Below are 19,821 nucleotides of genomic sequence, written 5' to 3'. Positions count from 1 at the left end.
CTTTATCAAGTTATGTTAGCAACAACAATAACATGGTGTAATTTGGAATTCCAAGTTCCTATAACACTTACCAAATGTAATGAATAAATTCTTGAGTGTTGCTTTAAATTCCGAGGCCATGTTGATTCAAAGATATATGTTTTCTTATTTTGTGAGGAGTTGTTACAATACTTTTACTTTTGGCCAATCCATTACCACAGAAAATAGACATAGCATCAGAAAACCCAAATCTACTAGAAAAAATTAAATCTAATAGACCTAACAAAACACAACAAGTGTAAAATCCTGAATGGACTACCTCCTTTATTGAAAATTCAACTCAAATTTTCAATTAAATTGGTCATTTGTTACTGAGAGCATAGACCAAAAGTGTAAAAGAACAAAGATTAAGAGCCACCAAAATAGCAATATGCAGGAAATGGTCAACATTCATCCCCTGCAGACAAAAACGCGGGGCCACTAAAGAAATCAAAATATTTGAATGCAAAATTACCACAGAAAATATACATAGCATCTGAAAACCCAAATCTACTAGAAAAAATTAAAACTAACAGACCTAACAAAACACAACAAGTGTAAAACCCTGAATGGACTACCTCCTTGATGAAAATTCAACTCAAATTTTCAATTGTCATTTGTTACTGAGAGGATAAACCAAAAGTGTAAAAGAACAAAAATTCAGAGCCACTGAAATAGCAATACATAGGAAATGGTCAACATTCATCCCCGACAGAAAAAAACGCAGGGCCACTAAAGAAATCAAAATAATTGAATGCAAAATTATCACAGAAAATATACATAGCATCTGAAAAACCAAATCTACTAGAAAAAATTAAAACTAACAGACCTAACAAAACACAACAAGTGTAAAGACCTGAATGGACTACCTCCTTAATGAAAATTCAACTAAAATTTTCAATTAAATTGGTCATTTGCTACTGAGAGCATAGACCAAAAGTGTAAAAGAACAAAAATTCAGAACCACTGAAATAGCAATACACAGGAAATAGTCAACATTCATCCCCTACAGACAAAAACAAAGGGCCACTAAAGAAATCATTTACATGTTTGGTTATTGTGGCTTCAAAATATTCTATGGGGCTATGGCTCAACTTCAGTTTCTGTGACAACTAGTGCTTAATTCCAATGTACTTAGCCACCTTTTTGTTGTCAATCATTAGGCATTCACATTAGGCATAAGCAAAACCTTTAACCTCAAAATTCATACATTCACATTAGGCATAAGCAAAACCTTAAACCTGCAAAACCCTCAAAACCCTAAACTTGCAAAACCTGCAAAACCCTTTGAAATCCTGAAACTCCAAGAGCAAAAATTACAAAAATTTCAATAGGAAGGTGAGGTGTTGAAAAACACAGAAGGTGAGATGTTGAAAAACACAGTGGCAATCGTTGGTAAGATTTTTCCTACCGGATAGACGTAGAAGCCATGTCCAAGCGTCTTCCATGTCCAGACCTTCTCCAGAGCTCGCCAGACCTGCAACCAATTTGGAAAACATGAAAAAAGTACAAAATTAGCCAATGGCATAAATATTCACAGACATTTTGAAACAAAAACCATAAAACACTATAAATTACATGTAAATTTACCTTTGACCTCGAACTGGCTAGAAATTGGTATTGGCTTCTCCCCAAACAACAGGCCGCGTGAATGAAACAACCACCAAGGTATTTGTAAACCCCCGGCGGTCAAGAATGAACAACAATTGCAGGCGGAGTGAAACAAGAACAACAGAAACCCTGTTCCGTTAATGAGCGCGTGCAAGCAAACTAGCCCAGTTAGCAGGTCAACAATGACGAACAAGGCGCACAGGTAATGGAGCCGTCCTGCGCTATCGTCGGCGGAGGTCTCTGCCCAAACACCGGACCTAAACATAAATACATGGAGCAGAACAGACATCGCGGCAAACAATCAGAAACAACAAAAAAAAATAGTAAAATTAGGTTTTTGAACGTTGACACACACCACAACACGTGGCAGGACACGTCGGGCAGGTGTCATACAAGTGGGAGTGACATCCACGTGCCCGTAGTAAGTTTTTAATTTGGATTTAAAAATCTAAACAAAACTGATGAACAATGTACCCATTTAAATTTAAAATTTAATAAATTTAAATGAAATTCACAATAAATCAATTTTAAAAACGCAGAGAATATACGTCATTCAGAAACAGAGACAAAGATTCGACTGCCATTTATACTGTGTCGCCAGCGAGAGGAATCTGCAGGAATTGACACCAACGCAATAGAGGTAACCTACAAATGTTCCTGCAAGAAGCACATATGCTATGTTCGTTTTGACATATGCTACATTCTTTTCGTTTCTTTGTTTTTAACAGCGGAGTCGGTAATTGGGAAGACTGACCGCAACGTCACCCGAGATCGAGCCTGGATGTTGCCGCCACTATAATCGCTGATTCTGATGGCTTACGGCAAGGTTAACGTCTAATTACGCTTATAGGCATATATGAAGATATGAAAGTACACCGTATTACCTGGAACCATGGAGAGCGTAAAGGACCCAACAGATAGATCGACATGCGCTAGAGGAGGTCCTGTGTGATAAAATGTGATACAGGGGCGTAGATAATTAAAAATGGGCGTAATGTGATATATATTATATATTTTTGAAGTAAACCATTAAAAATTTACTTATTAAATTTTTTTTATCGGTCCATTTTTAATAAATACAATTTCTCTGGTGAATGTAAATTGATGAGTTAAAATAGTATGTGGAGGTTGCACAATACAACATTCCCAAAGTTATTGGTATGGTCATTATGTTTCTTCTTTTTGTTGATGATATCATTTTTTTTAGCCAAAAGCTATGATGATCTCAACAAGCAATCTAGAATCTTCCGTGATCACTGCTTTAAGATGGGTATGACTTTTAATACTTACAAGACTAAAATCATAATACTTAAATCCAAAAAAATCAAGTATGACAATTTTATTTATGATAATAATTACTTGCAGGTGGTTTCTTTATACAAATATTTAGGTATTAACAATGATCACTGACTTAATTGGATTTGTAGCATTGAGAAAAGGATAATAGGGGGATGGAAAGCTTATTATGAGCTTGAAAATAATTGTAAGTCGATTGATCTTTGGGTATGAGTAAAAAAAGTTAATATTTGAAACTCTCATCTCTGAGATGTTATATTAAATGGATGCGAGGTTTAGGGTAGCAGTTTATCTAGAGAATCATGGAGGAAGATAGAGTTGATTCAAAAACAATTTATAACCTACAACTTCAAAATTAGAAGAAATACTCCCGACCATATCCTTTTGATTGGAGCTAGTCTATCCTCCATTGAAAGCATGACTATGTTTAGGTATATCATGTATAAGAAGAAACTTTACAACATGGAAGAGGTTCCCAAAATTGCTTCTAACTCTAGCCAAAATCCCCACCTCCTACTCAAGTGAGGGAGGCATAACAATATCCAGTCTTGGCTCGGCCATTAGGGGATAAAGGAGGAGATCATCTTAGAGAATAAGGATACTATTAAGAATACTATTACTTCCAAATTTAAGGATAAGTTGTGGAACGATAAGGACTTAGAAGGAAAAATGAAGATAAGGTATTATAAGGAAGTGAACAACCCCAATCTTGCTAACTAGAATTATCTTTATGTCCTGACTAGTACGTAGAAGAAAATGAACATTGTGAAGATAAGATCTAATTCTCATGAGCTTCAAATTGAAATCAAGAGTTTCTCTATTATAAAAACATCTTGGGTTGAAAGAGTCTATCACATTTTCTATACTAAGAGGGTTGAAGATGTAAATCATTTTCTCTTGGATTTCCTAGATATCACTCACATCCGTTCTTATTTCCAAAACCTTTTGCACACTACTTGTAATATATCTGACCTACAAATATATTAAAAAAATGCAAATACGCCGAGAAATAACAAGATCTGAATATAGAAATGCTTCTCGATATTAATCAAAACCCTTAAGGTAGGGTAACATCATACAATCACTCCTTAAGGAAGGAGAACACTCCACAATCCATATACTTTCCAATACAATAATCCTTGACACCTCTCAATGGGGAGTCTCTAACCTCTATATAGGCTTCATACATACAATACTCTGGGTCATTACCATGGGCCTTTCAATACCATATACCTAATACAACGGGCTTATCACATTATTACTAACTACTAGTGGTCTCTTACATGATGTTGGTTAACTACTTTATTTATTAACTATGGCCCACCACCTTATTACCTTATTCCCTTGGGTACCTCCCTTTGTACCCCATACCCCATAATATACCCCCTAGATATACTACACTACCAACCTTTTTGACTTGTTAAGTCAGAAAAATTATAGTGATTTAAGAACACTTTTCTTTCTTCTTTTCGATCATAAAACTAAAATATTAAATAGATTCAATTAATCTCTTTCTTAAAGTCTAATAAATCATATTAATCACATTAATCATAATCATTACTAATATATATTTAACTAATATTCTAAATTTAAAAAATGTTTGATCCTAAAATATAAATAAAATTCAAACCAATATAAATTTTGAAAAGTAAAATATAAATAAATTTCAAACCACTATGAAATTTGAAAAGTGTTGGATTCTCCATAGAGTAAAGTGTAAATAAGGTTCAAAACAATCTCTTATATATTTTTATATAAGGAAAACCCATCTCACACGTTTTAAATGGAGGATGCATTTAAAGTGTTGGATTCTCCATAGAGTAAAATGTAAATAAGGTTCTCTTATATATTTTTTATATGGGGGAAACCTATCAATCGCTATTTAAATGGATGATGCATTTTTTAATATTTAGTATATGTTTTTTAATAATAAACAATAAAATATATATAAAAAATTAAAATCAATTTCAATATTGAAAATCAAAAATATTATTTTGTTTTAATAATGGTTAAGAATAAAATCAACATTATTAAGATTAAAATTAATTCTCATGAGCTTAACACTGAAACAAAGAGTTGATCGGTTTCTACAATTTTGTGGGATGAAAGATTTTGTCACCTTTGTGATACAAAGATGGTTGAAGATGGAAAACACTTTCTCTTAGATCCCCTGTTCTATACTCATATTCGATCTAATATTCAAAATATTTGTATCAATACCAACTTTCTTCACCTTTTAAGTCAACATAACTATGATGAGCTCAGAACACTTCTCACATTTGATCTAATTTTCAAAATATTTGTTCCGACTACCAACCTTGTTGACCTTTTAATTTGGCATAACTATGGGGATGTGGGAGCACTTCTCTCACTTCTTTTTTAGCATAGAAATAAATTTTTAAAGGATTCCAATTAATCTCTCTCCTTTTTAAGGTTTTATAGACCATATAGGTCTCAACACAATTTTAAAAAATTAGCTGGTCCAAACTAGAAACTAGTCAAACTAGCTAGTTAGAGAGGGAGGGTAATGAACCGGTAGAACAACTCTGTTGGAGGGCCAGTTTGTACAAGCTATGTACCAAATTGGTACAAACCAACCCTAACCGACCAGTTCTGACCTTAACTATCCTAATTATATCTCACATGTGTGGGGGGAGTCTGGGACCTTTGGAAGCATTTTTTCAGTTGGTTTTGGAGGAAACCAATGGTCATTTACCTTTCAAAAGAACCCCCTTGATTATAAAACCAGCCCTCCCACCACAACCAATGATATCCTATCTTTATTGTAACATGCACTACTTCCATTCTCTACAATTGATTTAATTCACTTCTCTAGATACACTAGAATTTCTCATCATTGTTCATTCAAGGAGTGGGTAAGCCACCAAATCACACCTTATTTTATCTATTTTAAATACAAAGTTCAATTGAAATTCATTATGTAGATTCCTAACAATGTCATAAAATATTTTTTAAGCACTCTTTTATCAAGGAAGTGAGGGACCATATTTCTTTTTCCACTGGGGGTTATGTGCCTTTTGTGACTAAAGAAAGTGTAATTAATGATAATGAGGAATACTCTATTGGTCAGAAGTTTGAGCATGCTCAACAAGGGTAGAGTTTTCTTGTTGTAAAAGTTTTGGAAGTGTTTGATTAGAGGCTCCATCACCTTCTTTCCTCTTAATAGTTTTTTGGTGGGATGGTATATTTTATTAAATTTTGGTGCTCCTAGGGCTTTAAGAAGTTTGTTACAATGGTCAAGTACACGATTTGTTCAAAGAATTAAAATTTGAGAATATATCTAAGGGAGTTCCATTTTCCTCCTTTCTTAATGCTTCTATACATAGTGACATTTGAAAATTTTCTCTCATATGTTTCTTGAAATGCAATTCAATAGACAATGAAAAACTTGGGAACCTTGGTGGTCTAGCATATTTTTTTACTCCAAGGTTTTACTTTTGAACTTGCTTGTTATTCTATTATGTATCTTTTGAATGGTTTATAGGAAAGTATAAGAAAGAAGGGATAAATTTTAGAAGGTATTCTTTTAGTTTATAAGACAAAAAATAGAAAAGATTGGCCTCCTTAAAGACCAATTAAGGGTTTGCATACTGTTTTTTTTTTTTTTTCGGCCAATGAAATAGTGAAAGTACAATAGGATGAGATCAATAAATAATGAAAATAAAATTCCTCACCACTCTACTCAGATTATTAGTTTGGAGCCATCTCTTTGTGAATTCAAACTTTCGTTTGCTCCAAACATAATTAACGGTAAGCTAGAAGACATAATTGAGGTTGTTAGCAAAGAGGAAAGGACTTGGCTTCTAAGGTGGACTTTGTAAGCATTTCATTTTGGGTTTATTGTTAAAGGTTGAGTTATATGCTAAGAACATTGCTTATCTTCTCCCCCCTCTATTCTAACAAACATTGCTCTCATAATTGTCTTGATTTCCAAATATTGTGTTTTGTCACAATTTGTTCTTGACTTGGAATAAAGGTAGTTACCCTCTATCAATAACATTGTGATCCAAGTGGATATTGGTGGCCATCGACAAATTCCATTTGGACCCCCACCATTGTTTCTTTCAGTTTTTCAGTTTCCTTAATTGTAGCACAATTTACTATTTTTAGCAGTTTTTTGGGTCTTAAACTTCCGGAGCCGTTTTGAGGCCCTAAACAACGTTTTTTTGGCAATTTACTGCCAACAATTTTTTAATAAATCATATTTTTTTTTGTATTCCTTGGATATATCTTTCCAACGGGGTATCATGCATGTCAAATGGAGATAATATGACTAAGTCACGACCCCGAGAAGTTGGTTATCCAACTGACCCCAATGGGGCCCATAAACTCTTGGTGTTACATCTCCTCGGGTTAGGGTTTTGGTTGTTTAGGGTTTTCTCTTATTGTTCAATAATAAAAAGGCCCTTGAGCCTCATTGTAAGGTAGTTCAAAGGCATGTAACCACCACATCTCTTCTTAGGGATAATCTACCATTGCCCGAGCTGGTTTATGTCCATTTATGTTACTAGGCATATTTCAATATTTTACATCAATGAAATGAAGTATTATTTATGATGCATCTCTGTATTTATGGTTATATATGTAATTTGTTGTGTTCATGTTTAAATCTGGATCAGTGGTATCAGAGGGGTTTGCTCTTTCTCTGTTTTTCTTTGCATGTCCCCAACGAGGTCGGGATATAAAGGAGTTAGGACTTGAACTAGTCGAACCTTTGCAAGACTAGCCTCGCAAATCCCGATGGCCTCCATGGCGGATGAAAAAAAAGATGAGGGGGTAAGAGATCCTATCAAAATCTTGCTTGAAGATGCCTTTGAGCGAAAAAGGAACTCGATGATGGACAACTTTGCCTAGATCCTTCAACGACTACCCAGGGGCGACACATCTACTTCTAGCAACTACTCTGGAAGTGCCATACCCTTTAAGATACAGGTTAACTTTGACATTCCCACATTTGAGGGTCAGATAGATGCAGATGTTGTAGATAAATGGTTAAATCTGCTAGAAGGGTATTTTTCTGTTCATAATTTTTCTGAATGGGAAAAGATTACTTTTGCTCTTCTCAAAGCCGCCCCCCACATCAAGGACTAGTGGGAAACCTACTGCGAGCAGAAGGATGAAAGTACAACCTCATTATTTTCAGCTGCACCCACATGGAATTCATTCCAGGATGCCATCAAGGAGCAGTACTACCCTGTCGCAAGCTATGAGGATAAATACATAAATTGGACCACGTTACGGCAGGGAAGGGACCAAGACGTGTCAGAGTTTACCAATATTTTTCATACCCTTCGCACAAAGTTGGGTATCAAGGATACTAAGCAGCATTTGGTACTCAAATACCGTGGCTGCCTACACAGGTACATCCAAGACGAGATGGAGTCCCAGGACATCTCCTCGCTCGGCACGGCGTACCGATACACTGTCAAGATCGAGCAGAATTTTAAATAGAAGAAGCAAGACTTTGGATCTGCGAATCCAAAGTAAGGGAAAGGTGCCCCAGACCGTAGAACAAAGGAAAAATCTGAGGTTGGGTGGCCCAGGACAACCCGCCAAAGTCACAAGAAAGAAAAATACCGCGAAGCCGAAGAAGGACACATGAAAGTGGTGTGAGTTCCATAAGAGCTCTACTCACAATACAAGTGAGTGTCAGGCCAATTAGTCACTGGTGGCTGAGCTAAAGGCTTCGAAATAAAATGCATGTTTCGACTTGGAGTCAGAACCCAAAAAGGGGAATGACAAAGGGAAGCAGATTATCAATGCGGAGCCCAATGCCACCATTGCCACCACGAAGATCCAGAAGGAGGAACCCGAAGATCTAGAGGAGGAGGAGCGCCTCTTCCACTCCCAAATGTGGGTAAGGGGTTCCCTGCTACAGTTCATTGTCAACGGAAAGAGCTAAAAGAACCTCATTTCGGCAGAGGTCGTGAAGCAGCGAGGCTTATTGTTGCCACCATGAAGATCCAAAAGGAGGAACCCAAAGATCCAGAGGAGGAGGAGCGCCTCTTCGACTCCCAAATGTGGATAAGGGGTTCCCTGCTACATTTCAATGTTGACAGCAGGAGCTAAAAGAACCTCATTTTGGCAGAGGTTGTGAAGCAGCGACGCTTACCTACCACAACATATCCCCAACCATACACCATCGGGTGGCTTCACCAAGGACGAGATCTTCGCGTGAGCCAATAGTGTCTCCTTCCATACAGCATCAAGACCTTCACGGAAGAGGTATTATGTGATGTTTCTCCCATTGATGTTTGTGATGTATTATTAGGCCCACCATACTTGTGGAAGCGACATGATGTGTATGAATCAAGGCCTAGTGTTGTTATTGTTACTTTGGGAAATAAGTTGTATAGGATACCAGAGGTAGCACCGCCTACCGCCATCTCTTTGCTTACTGCAAAACAATGCAGTAAGCTCATTTCCAAACTGGTAAATTTGTTTTCCTGATGATACACCCTCAAGGAAAGAAGAAGAAGGTGGCCACGACCTCCAAATAGGGCCCCTCCGCACGAAAACTACAAATGGACGAGGTTGTGGAGGAGTATGAGGACATCTTCACCTCCCTCGTAGGGGTTCCTCTGCACTTCCAAGTCAAGCACTCCATCGATCTGACCCCAGGTGCGTCGTTGCCCAATGGACCAATCTATCGGCGCTCTGTTTTGGAGAATGACGAAATCAAGAGGCAGATTCAGGAGCTGCTGTAGAAATGTCACATCCGACCGAGTTCATCACCTTGTGGGAGCCCGATCATGTTGGTACAGAAGAAGGATTGGACTTGGAGACTTTGTATTGGCTATCGAGCACTGAACAATATCACTGTCCAAAATAGGTACCTGATCCCACAGATTGATGACCTTCTGGACCAACTGAAGTGGCCAAAATATTTCAGCAAGATCGACTTGAAGTCAGGATATCACCAAGTACCAATCGAACCCTCCGATGTGTGGAAGACTGCCTTCAAAGCCAAGGAGGGCCTCTTCGAATGGTTGGTTATGCCTTCCAGGTTTACAAATTCCCCTGCAACCTTCATGAGGCTGATGGATGACATCTTGTGACCATTCACCAACTCATTGTAGTGGTATACTTGGATGACATCCTAATCTTCAGCCAGAGTTGGGAAGAGCACCTCCACCACATTCGAGAGGTTCTCCAAACACTACGGCAACACAAGCTATTTGCCAATTTGGAGAAATGCACTTTTGGCATGACCCAAGTTCAGTATCTGGGATACATTATTGATGAACGGGGGGTGCATGTGGATCTAGCCAAGATAGAATTCATTCGGGATTGGCCATCTCCAACCACTCTGACAGAGCTCCGTAGTTTTCTGGGTCTTGCCAATTTCTACCGCAGGTTCATGTTGGAATTTTCTCATATCACTTGGCCCTTAAGTCAAGTCACCAAGGGAGGAGTGCAAGAAAAATTCTTTTGGTCTGAATCTCAATAGAAGGTATTCATAGAGTTGAAACATCGCCTCTACTCGGCACCCGTGCTCACATTACTTGACTTTCAACAACCATTTAAGATCGAGACAGATGCCTCTGACTATGCTATTGGGGTAGTCCTTACTCAACACGACATCCAGGGGGATATCACAGTGAGACACTTTCAGACACAGTCCGGAAGTATCCCACTTATGACAAAGAGATGTATTCCATTATGCAGGCCTGCTGACAATGGAAGAATTACATTTTGGGGAAGGAAAAGGTCATCCACACAGACCACCATCCCCTACAGTTCATACAGATGCAAGGGAAGTTGCAGAATGATCACCATCAAAAGTCGTCCACATACCTGCAACAGTTCCATTTGAATATTAAGTATAAGAAGGGCAACACCAATAATGTTGCAGATTGCCTCAGTCGACCACCGATCATGGCATTAACCACCGTGCTCAACTCTTGTGGGCACAAGACTTTTGATTGGCCACTTCTCTACAAAAGTGACCCAGAATTCGGCCACACATACCAGATACTGTTGGAGGGTAAGCATGTTCCAGATTTTCACCTCTAAGATGCCCTGTTATGCCACCTGGGTCACCTTTGTGTTCCTTCAAGCGAGCGTGCCAAGATGATTTGGGAAGCACACTATATGATTTGAAAATGAGATCTTAAACTAATATTAAGGTATTATAGACTCATGTGCATGGATTTTCCTATATTACTTAGTGCAACGGATCGATAAGATTGCGAATAATATAGATAGTGAAGCAGTTAAAGAAACATAATAGATAAACACACATAACACAACAAGTTTAATATGGAGTTCACCCAAAACTCCTGGGCTACATCTCCTAGTCCAGCCTTCAGTGGTGACCTCTCTATTATGTCTTCAAGAGTAGAGTTTTACAAAATGTGAGCTCAAATTGAGTCTCAACACAACAGGAACAAATAATAGGGGTTTGCTTGAATCCCTCAAGTCTTACTAAGTACACAGACTCTCCCTCTCACTTTCTGTCTCTGTCTTCTCTCTGTCTCAGCACTGCTTGTCTCTGTCTTCTGTCAGTCTGTGGCTTTAAAGCCAATCGACACCGTCTGTTCATTTCCCCTTCTCGGGCTCTCTGGCTCTCAGCCTTTGTCCGCTCGAATCCCCTTCTCAGCGTTAGCAATCATGGCATAATGTCTTCTGGGAAGGTGGCCACCTGTTCTGCAACGGAAGGGACCATCGCGCCTTTGAAATCTCCAAAAATAGCGATCTTAGTTTACACAGAGAAATATACTAAAAACATAGGAAAATTCACCAAGTTCTCGTTTATCGGATTTCAAATATCCTTAAATCTGCTCTATACTCCTATCGGGTCTGCCTGCTATCGCATCTCCACCGTTGATCTGAGTGATCTTGATCCAACGGTTGAGATCTATTTCGGGCGGCTCATGAGTACGGGGGTTAACCGCCCGAAAAGGGTGGTTTTCCCTCTCCGGCAGCCAGTGTATGGGCTTGGGCGGAGCCTGACCAAAACTACTTACCGCCTATGGCCCGCCTGAATCCCACTCATTTCGTGGTTTCCCTTTGTATTTGAAAAATACATTAAAACATTGAAAATCTAGCAAAATGGCTTTATGGCGGACTTGAAATGTTATACATGTGCATTTATGAACCCTTTCGGGTCCGGTTTCATCACATCAGGCACATTTCCTTTGCAATTCATTTCTTTGGCAGAAATGCGAAATACAAAGGAAAATGCCATTTTCTAGATTTCAAAATATATAAAATATCGCCTATAACCCTATTGGGTCCGGCTGTTGCAAGCCATATTTGTATCAGCCCCGCTCCTTTGTGTAGCTCTGATGCGATTGATCACAATCACATATCGCATAGACCCCTGGGCTGTTTGCAAGCACTCCTCTGTAATCACCAATTGTGATATCGCAAGTTAACCTAGGCCGTCAATCTGCACGCTTGATCGATGGTCCTCGTTGACCTGCGCTGATCGCGAATGCAATTGTCATATGATAGGCTCCGATATCCTCCTCCTGCCATTGCTGATTGCGATATGTCGATCGAATATGGACCGTTGATCGACCAGATCCAATGAATCCCGCGCGTCATTCCTTTGACCTCTGATAGGCCTTATTTCATTGTTTTCTTCATGTTTCTGCCTCCCGATAGTGTAATCTGCCTTTTTAAAAGGTTCTTCTTTGAATGTTTGAAGACTTAGAGGGTGTTTTGGATCCATTTTGGATAACTATAGTCAGGTTGCTGGGCATTTCCGGGTCGAGAAAATGGTGGCAGTACTGCAGAAGTATTTCTATTGGCTGAATCTTCGATAGGATGTCAGGAAGTACATCAGGTCCTACACTGCCTGCGCCATTGCCAAACCATCCATCAAGAAGCAAGGCCTCTATACTCCGCTGTCTACCCCTAGTCGACCTTGGGAATCCATCTCCATGGATTACATGTCAGGCCTTCCTTCTACCAAGCATGGAGACGACTATGTTTTTGTGGTCGTCGATAGGTTCTTGAAGATGGACATTATGGTGGCCTGCAAGAAGAATATCACAACAAAAGCCACTACTAAACTCTTCTTTGAATGAGTGTGGCTACACTTGGGGATCCCACAGTCTATCATCTCAGATCGGGACAACAAGTTCCTCAGTACATTTTGGTCCAATCTCTGGTCAATGTTGGACACCAAACTCACTAAGTCCACAGCCTTCCATCCCCAAACTTATGGGTAGACAAAGGTTGTCAATAGGATGATCGTACACATTCTGCGCATGTACAACTCAAAGCATCCACACACATGGGATGAGAGCCTCCCTTATGTTCATCACAGCTATAACCGGGTTCTCCATAGCTCGACTAGCCACAACCATTTTCAGGTGGGCTTGGGATTCCAGCCACTATGTCCCATTGATGTGGCCATGCCATTTGCAGCTACTCAAGAAGATTCGACTTATGTCCAGTCTGAAACAGATAAGGCAAACAACTTCATTGAGCAGATCCAACATATTTTCTAGCAGGTCCACGACATTCTGGAGAAATCAAATCCCAAGTACAAGCAGCGACATGATCAACATTGAGTGCCACACAAGTTTCAGGTGGGCGACAAAGTCTGGTTTCATTTGCAAAAGGAACACCTTACTAGAGCCTATTGGAAACTCAGACCACTCCGATATGGTCCTTACACCATTACCAAGGTTGTGGGAGATAATGCATTTGAGCTTAGCATTCCCCCATTCCTTGGCCTGCACCCAATTTTCAATGTGGACCGCCTTCAGCCATACTTTCCACCATTATTAGACACATCAAACATTGCAAAACATCTCACACCAACATAGTTAAATCCAAATTGCATTGAACAAGCTGCAACCGATCAGATCATGGACACATAGATCAAGCACACTCACCAGCAGAAGATTCAAGTGTATCAAATTGTCAAAGCAGGCCAACTCCTTCACCAGGGCAAGTGGCTCACTAGGGACCAAGTTCAGCAGAAGTTTCCTCATGTCATGGAGGAACTCAATGCAATGGGGACCATTACTTCCTAAGGGGGGAGGAATGATCCAGGTGGATATTGGTGGCCACTCGCCAATTCCACTTGGACCCCCACCATTGTTTCTTTCAGTTTTTCAATTTCCTTAATTGTAGCACAATTTACTATTTTTAGCAGTTTTTCGGGTCCTAAACTTCAGGAGCAGTTTTGAGGCCCTAAATGACATTTTTTTGGCAATCTACGACCAATTTTTTTTTGATAAAACCGTCTTTTCTGTCGTATTCCTTGGAGAGATCTTTGCAACATGGTATCATGCGTGTCAAATGGAGATAATATGACCAAGTCACGACCCCAGTCTGTGGCTTTAAATCTAATTGACACTGTTTGTTCATTTCCCCTTCTCGGGCTCTCTGGCTCTCAGCCTTTGTCCGCTCGAATCCCCTTCTGAGCATTAGCAATCATGGCATAACGTCTTCTGGGAAGGTGGCCACCTGTTCTACAACGGAAGGGACCATTGGGCCTTTGGAATCCCCAAAAATAGCGTTCTCTGTTTACATAGAGAAATATACTAAAAACATAGGAAAATTCACCAAGTTCTCGTTTATCGGACTTCAAATATCCTTAAATCTACTCTATACTCCTATCGGGTCTACCTGCTATCACATCTCCACGGTTGATCTGAGTGATCTTGATCCAACGGTTGAGATTTATTTCGGGCAGCTCATGCGTACGGGGGTTAACCGCCCGAAAATGGTGGTTTTCCCTCTCCGGTAGCCAGTGTATGGGCTTGGGCGGAGCCCGGCCAAAACTACTTACCGCCTATGGCCCGCCCGAATCCTGCTCATTTCGTGGTTTCCCTTTGTATTTGAAAAATACATTAAAACATTGAAAATCTAGCAAAATGGCTTTATGGCGGACTTGAAATGTTATACATGTGCATTCATAAACCCTTTCGGGTCCGGTTTCATCGCATCGGGCACATTTCCTTTGCAATTCATTTATTTGGCGGAAATGCGAAATACAAAGGAAAATGCCATTTTCTAGATTTCAAAATATATAAAATATCGCCTATAACCCTATCGGGTCCGGCTGTCGCAAGCCATATTTGTATCGGCCCCACTCCTTTGTGTAGCTCTGATGCGATTCACAATCACATATCACATAGACCCCTGGGCTGTTTGCAAGCACTCCTCTGTAATCACTGATTGCAATATCGCAAGTTATCCTAGGCTGTCAATCTGCACGCTTGATCGACGGTCCTCGTTGACCCGCGCTGATCACGATTGCAATTGTCATATGATAGGCTCCGATATCCTCTGCCTGCCACCGCCGATTGTGATATGTCGATTGGAATCTGGACCGTTGATCGACCAGATCCGATGACTCTCGCGCGTCATTCCTTTGACCTCTGATAGGCCTTATTTCATTGTTTTCTTCATGTTTCTGCCTCCCGATGGTGTAATCTGCCTTTTTAAAAGGTTCTTCTTTGAATGTTTGAAGACTTAGAGGGTGTTTTGGATCCATTTTGGATCACTATAGTTAGGTTGTTGGGTATTTCCAGGTCGAGAAAATGGTGGCAGTACTGCAGAAGTATTTCTATTGGCTGAATCTTCGATAGGATATCAGGAAGTACATCAGATCCTACACTGCCTGCGCCATTGCCAAACCATCCATCAAGAAGCAAGGCCTCTATACTCTGATGTCTACCCCTAGTAGACCTTGGGAATCCATCTCCATGGATTACATGTCGGGCCTTCCTTCTACCAAGCATGGAGACGACTATGTTTTTGTGTTCGTCGATAGGTTCTCGAAGATGGCCATTATGGTGGCCTGCAAGAAGAATATCACAACAGAAGCCACTACTAAACTCTTCTTTGAATGAGTGTGGCTACACTTGGGGATCCCACAGTCTATCATCTCAGATTGGGACAACAAGTTCCTCAGTACATTTTGGTCCAATCTCTGGTCAATGTTGGACACCAAACTCACTAAGTCCACAACCTTCCATCCTCAAACTAATGGGTAGACAAAGGTTGTCAATAGGATGATCGTACACATTCTGCGCATGTACAACTCAAAGCATCCACACACATGGGATGAGAGCCTCCCTTATGTTCATCACAGCTATAGCTGGGCTCTCCATAGCTCGACTGGCCACAACCCTTTTCAGGTGGGCTTAGGATTCCAGCCACTATGTCCCATTGATGTGGCCATGCCATTTGCAGCTACTCAAGAAAATTTGGCTTATGTCCAGTCTGAAACAGATAAGGCAAACAACTTCATTGAGCACATCCAACATATCTGCCAGCAGGTCCACGACATTCTGGAGAAATCAAATAACAAGTACAAGCAGCGACATGATCAACATTGAGTGCCACACAAGTTTCAGGTGGGCGACAAAGTCTGGTTTCATTTGCAAAAGGAACACCTTACTAGAGCCTATTGGAAACTTAGACCACTCCGATATGGTCCTTAAACCATTACCAAGGTTGTGGGAGATAATGCATTTGAGCTTAGCATTCCCCCATTCCTTGGCCTGCACCCAATTTTCAATGTGGACCGCCTTCGGCCATACTTTCCACCATTATTAGACACATCAGACATTGCAAAACATCTCACACCAACAGAGTTAAATCCAAATTGCATTGAACAAGCTGCAAGCGATCAGATCATGGACACATAGATCAAGCACACTCACCAGCAGAACATTCAACTGTATCAAATTGTCAAAGTAGGCCAACTCCTTCACCAGGGCAAGTGGCTCACCAGGGACCAAGTTCAGCAGAAGTTTCCTCATGTCATGGAGGAACTCAACGCAATGGGGACCATTACTTCCTAAGGGGGGAGGAATGATCCAGGTGGATATTGGTGGTCACTTGCCAATTCCACTTGGACCCCCACCATTGTTTCTTTCAGTTTTTCAATTTCCTTAATTGTAGCACAATTTACTATTTTTAGCAGTTTTTCGGGTCCTAAACTTCAGGAGCAGTTTTGAGGCCCTAAACGACATTTTTTTGGCAATCTACAGCCAACAATTTTTTGATAAAACCGTCTTTTCTGTCATATTCCTTGGAGAGATCTTTGCAACATGGTATCATGCGTGTCAAATGGAGATAATATGATCAAGTCACGACCCCGGGAAGTTGGTTATCGAACTAACCCCAACGGGGCCCATAAACTCTTGGTGTTACTCTCCTCAGGTTAGGGTTTTGGTTGATTAGGGTTTGCAATTATTGTTCAATAATAAAAATGCCCTTGATCCTCATTATAAGGCAATTCAGAGGCATGTAGCCACTACATCTCTTCTCAGGGATAAGCTACCATCGCCCGAGCTAGTTTATTTCCATTTCTGTTACTAGGAATATTTCAGTATTTTACATTAATGAAATGAAGTATTATTTCTGTTGCATTTTTGTATTTATGGTTATATCTTTAATTTGTTGCGTTCTTGTTTAAATCTGGATCACATTGATTACTATCTTAATCATTTTTTTTGCACCTTATCAAACTTAAAGCATTTCAGAGGTGTTCTCTACCCTTAGCCCTCACCTAAAACTGAATACTTGTGACAGAAAGAGCAAGTGACAGTGATCAATATTGTAGGTAAAGTGGGAGGAAGAATGATGCTTATTCTAAGGCCATTGATGGTGAAAATGATGGATGGTGGCATGGATTTCAATCTATGTTCACAATATTGTTGGTGGAGATCAATCCCCTTTGTAATTTAGTGCATGTCGTGTAGTGAATTAAATATAAGTGGTAATAAATTGCCTCTATGAATCACTTTTGAAATGCAAATGGAAATGATCAAATACACATAGGTGGTTCATTGAGCACAAATGGTAGTGATCAGATACACATAGGTGGATTGTGGACAAAGTGCATGAAATTGTAATGCTTAATTAGTCATGTCCATGTATTGTGTGGGGGGGGAATAATTAGCCATGTCCCGTCGATCATCCATGTTCATCACCACCAGCAGGGAGAGATAAATTAATTAATTAATTAATATAATGTGATAATTTAAAAAATATTTAAATTTATTTAAAATAAAATTTATTAAATAATATATAAGAATAAATATTTTAATATGTAATTTTTCTAATTATCAATATAAAAAATTAATATATAATACGAAATTTAATAATTTTTTTCTTGTGAATAAAATTTTTCCATTACTTCAAAATATTATAGTGTTTCATAGCATATATCAAAAGCCTATTGGCCTCAATCTTACTAGATTTTTTGGCTAATAGGTGCATCCCAAATACATGGTCTATTTCCAAAGAAAAAACGATTTACATACATTAACCGAAAACAATTGCCAAAATACTAACAAGACAAAAAAGAAACCAACACTCATGAGGTATCATCAAAATTTACCAAGATAGGATGATCTATAGCTAAGCAAGGTGATGACTATGGTTTGAATTCAATTTGGACATGACCCTCCATGTGGGCCAACTTAGGTTCCAAATTGTCTAGCTGCTCCTGGATGTGCCATTGTCCTCTCCATAAACTAACCATTATGACATGCATCTCCCACAAATTGTGTTAGAAGTGGTTCATGAATTCAATGGTATCATTGTGATCATCTTGTAGAGCCTAATTGTGTTGGTCCAATGAGCTATTCATCTGCTAGAAAATGTTCACACTATCCTTCATTAAGGGAGTGTTCCCACTAGAGGGATGGATTGGGGTAAAGGATTTACTCTTTCTCCATGTCCCTGTTGCTACTACCGTTGTTGTCTCTGAATACCTCTCATCTCCAACCCACAATGCGCCCAACCACTTTAAGAATTAAGATTCTCCTTCTTGCTTGGACCTTCTTGTTATATGAAAGCCTCCTTGCTAATATACCCAATGTCCCTGCTAAGCGGACCAAGGAGAGCCCTTGACATGCAAAATTCCACAACCACCCACAACTCCCTACGTGCACGAAGCTTACAATAAAGACTTTCATTGACCACCATAGAATTAGGAAAACATGAAAACAAACAACAACTCGGTCTTCACTCTCCATCTCAATCCTAGAGGAGATAAATCCCACCCACCACTTCACACAGGACAAAGAAACAACAGACTCAGGAATGTAGGGCGCCAAGACTAGTGAGACGAAACAACTAAGAGAACAAACCGACCCACTACAAGTCTAGAGGCAACTTTCCCAAATAAAACCATAATTTCACCTACTTTTACTAGTCATCCACCCATGGGAATGACTAACACCCACCAGAAAATCTTTAGACATCTTGACTTCCCCAATTCAAAGAGAGGGAAAATGGAAATACCCTTCTTTGAACCAAACCACTAAATCAACACACTTAACATACTAGGTACTAATAAGCATGGAAAAAGCCATTAATATGAAGAAAGGAACAAAACAAGATTTTTTATACCTGATATAAATCACCTAAGGAAGCTTTTGTTGAAAATAGCAACAAGAAATGCTAAAAATATCATTACTATAAATAGCATTTCAGGATATACTCCAACTCTGTTGGAAATAGAAAAAATAGAAATGTTAAAAATAGAATTGCTATAAATAGCATTTCGGGATATATTCCAATTTTAATTTGTCCTTGAATTAAAATTTGAATTTAGTCTCACTAGCTGTTTGAAAAATAATTAATTAATTCATCTTGAGTTAATTAGTTGGATAAAATCAAGCATGAAGTCTTTGTGAAGACATGCAACAGTTATCCCTTTGATTGAGGAAGTTATCCCTTAATTAAGGAGATAAGGATGAGTTGTATTTGAGTTGTAATTAGTTAGCTCATTTCATTGAGTTAAGTCCAGTTAAATTAGTTCCAAACAGTTGGAGGAACTAATTGTGAGTTCAGTCAGTTAATGCATGCATGCATGCAACTAGTGTTCTCCAGATAACTGAATACTCTCTCATAAATAACTCATGCATGTCAGTTCAGACAGAGACC

Source organism: Pinus tabuliformis, chromosome 3_1, assembly GCF_031772625.1.
Source record: "Pinus tabuliformis cultivar Carrire ecotype Pingquan chromosome 3_1, CPIR1, whole genome shotgun sequence".
Lineage (NCBI taxonomy): Eukaryota > Viridiplantae > Streptophyta > Pinopsida > Pinales > Pinaceae > Pinus > Pinus tabuliformis.
The sequence above is the reverse complement of the archived record's forward strand: the minus strand, read 5'-3'. Positions refer to the sequence as shown.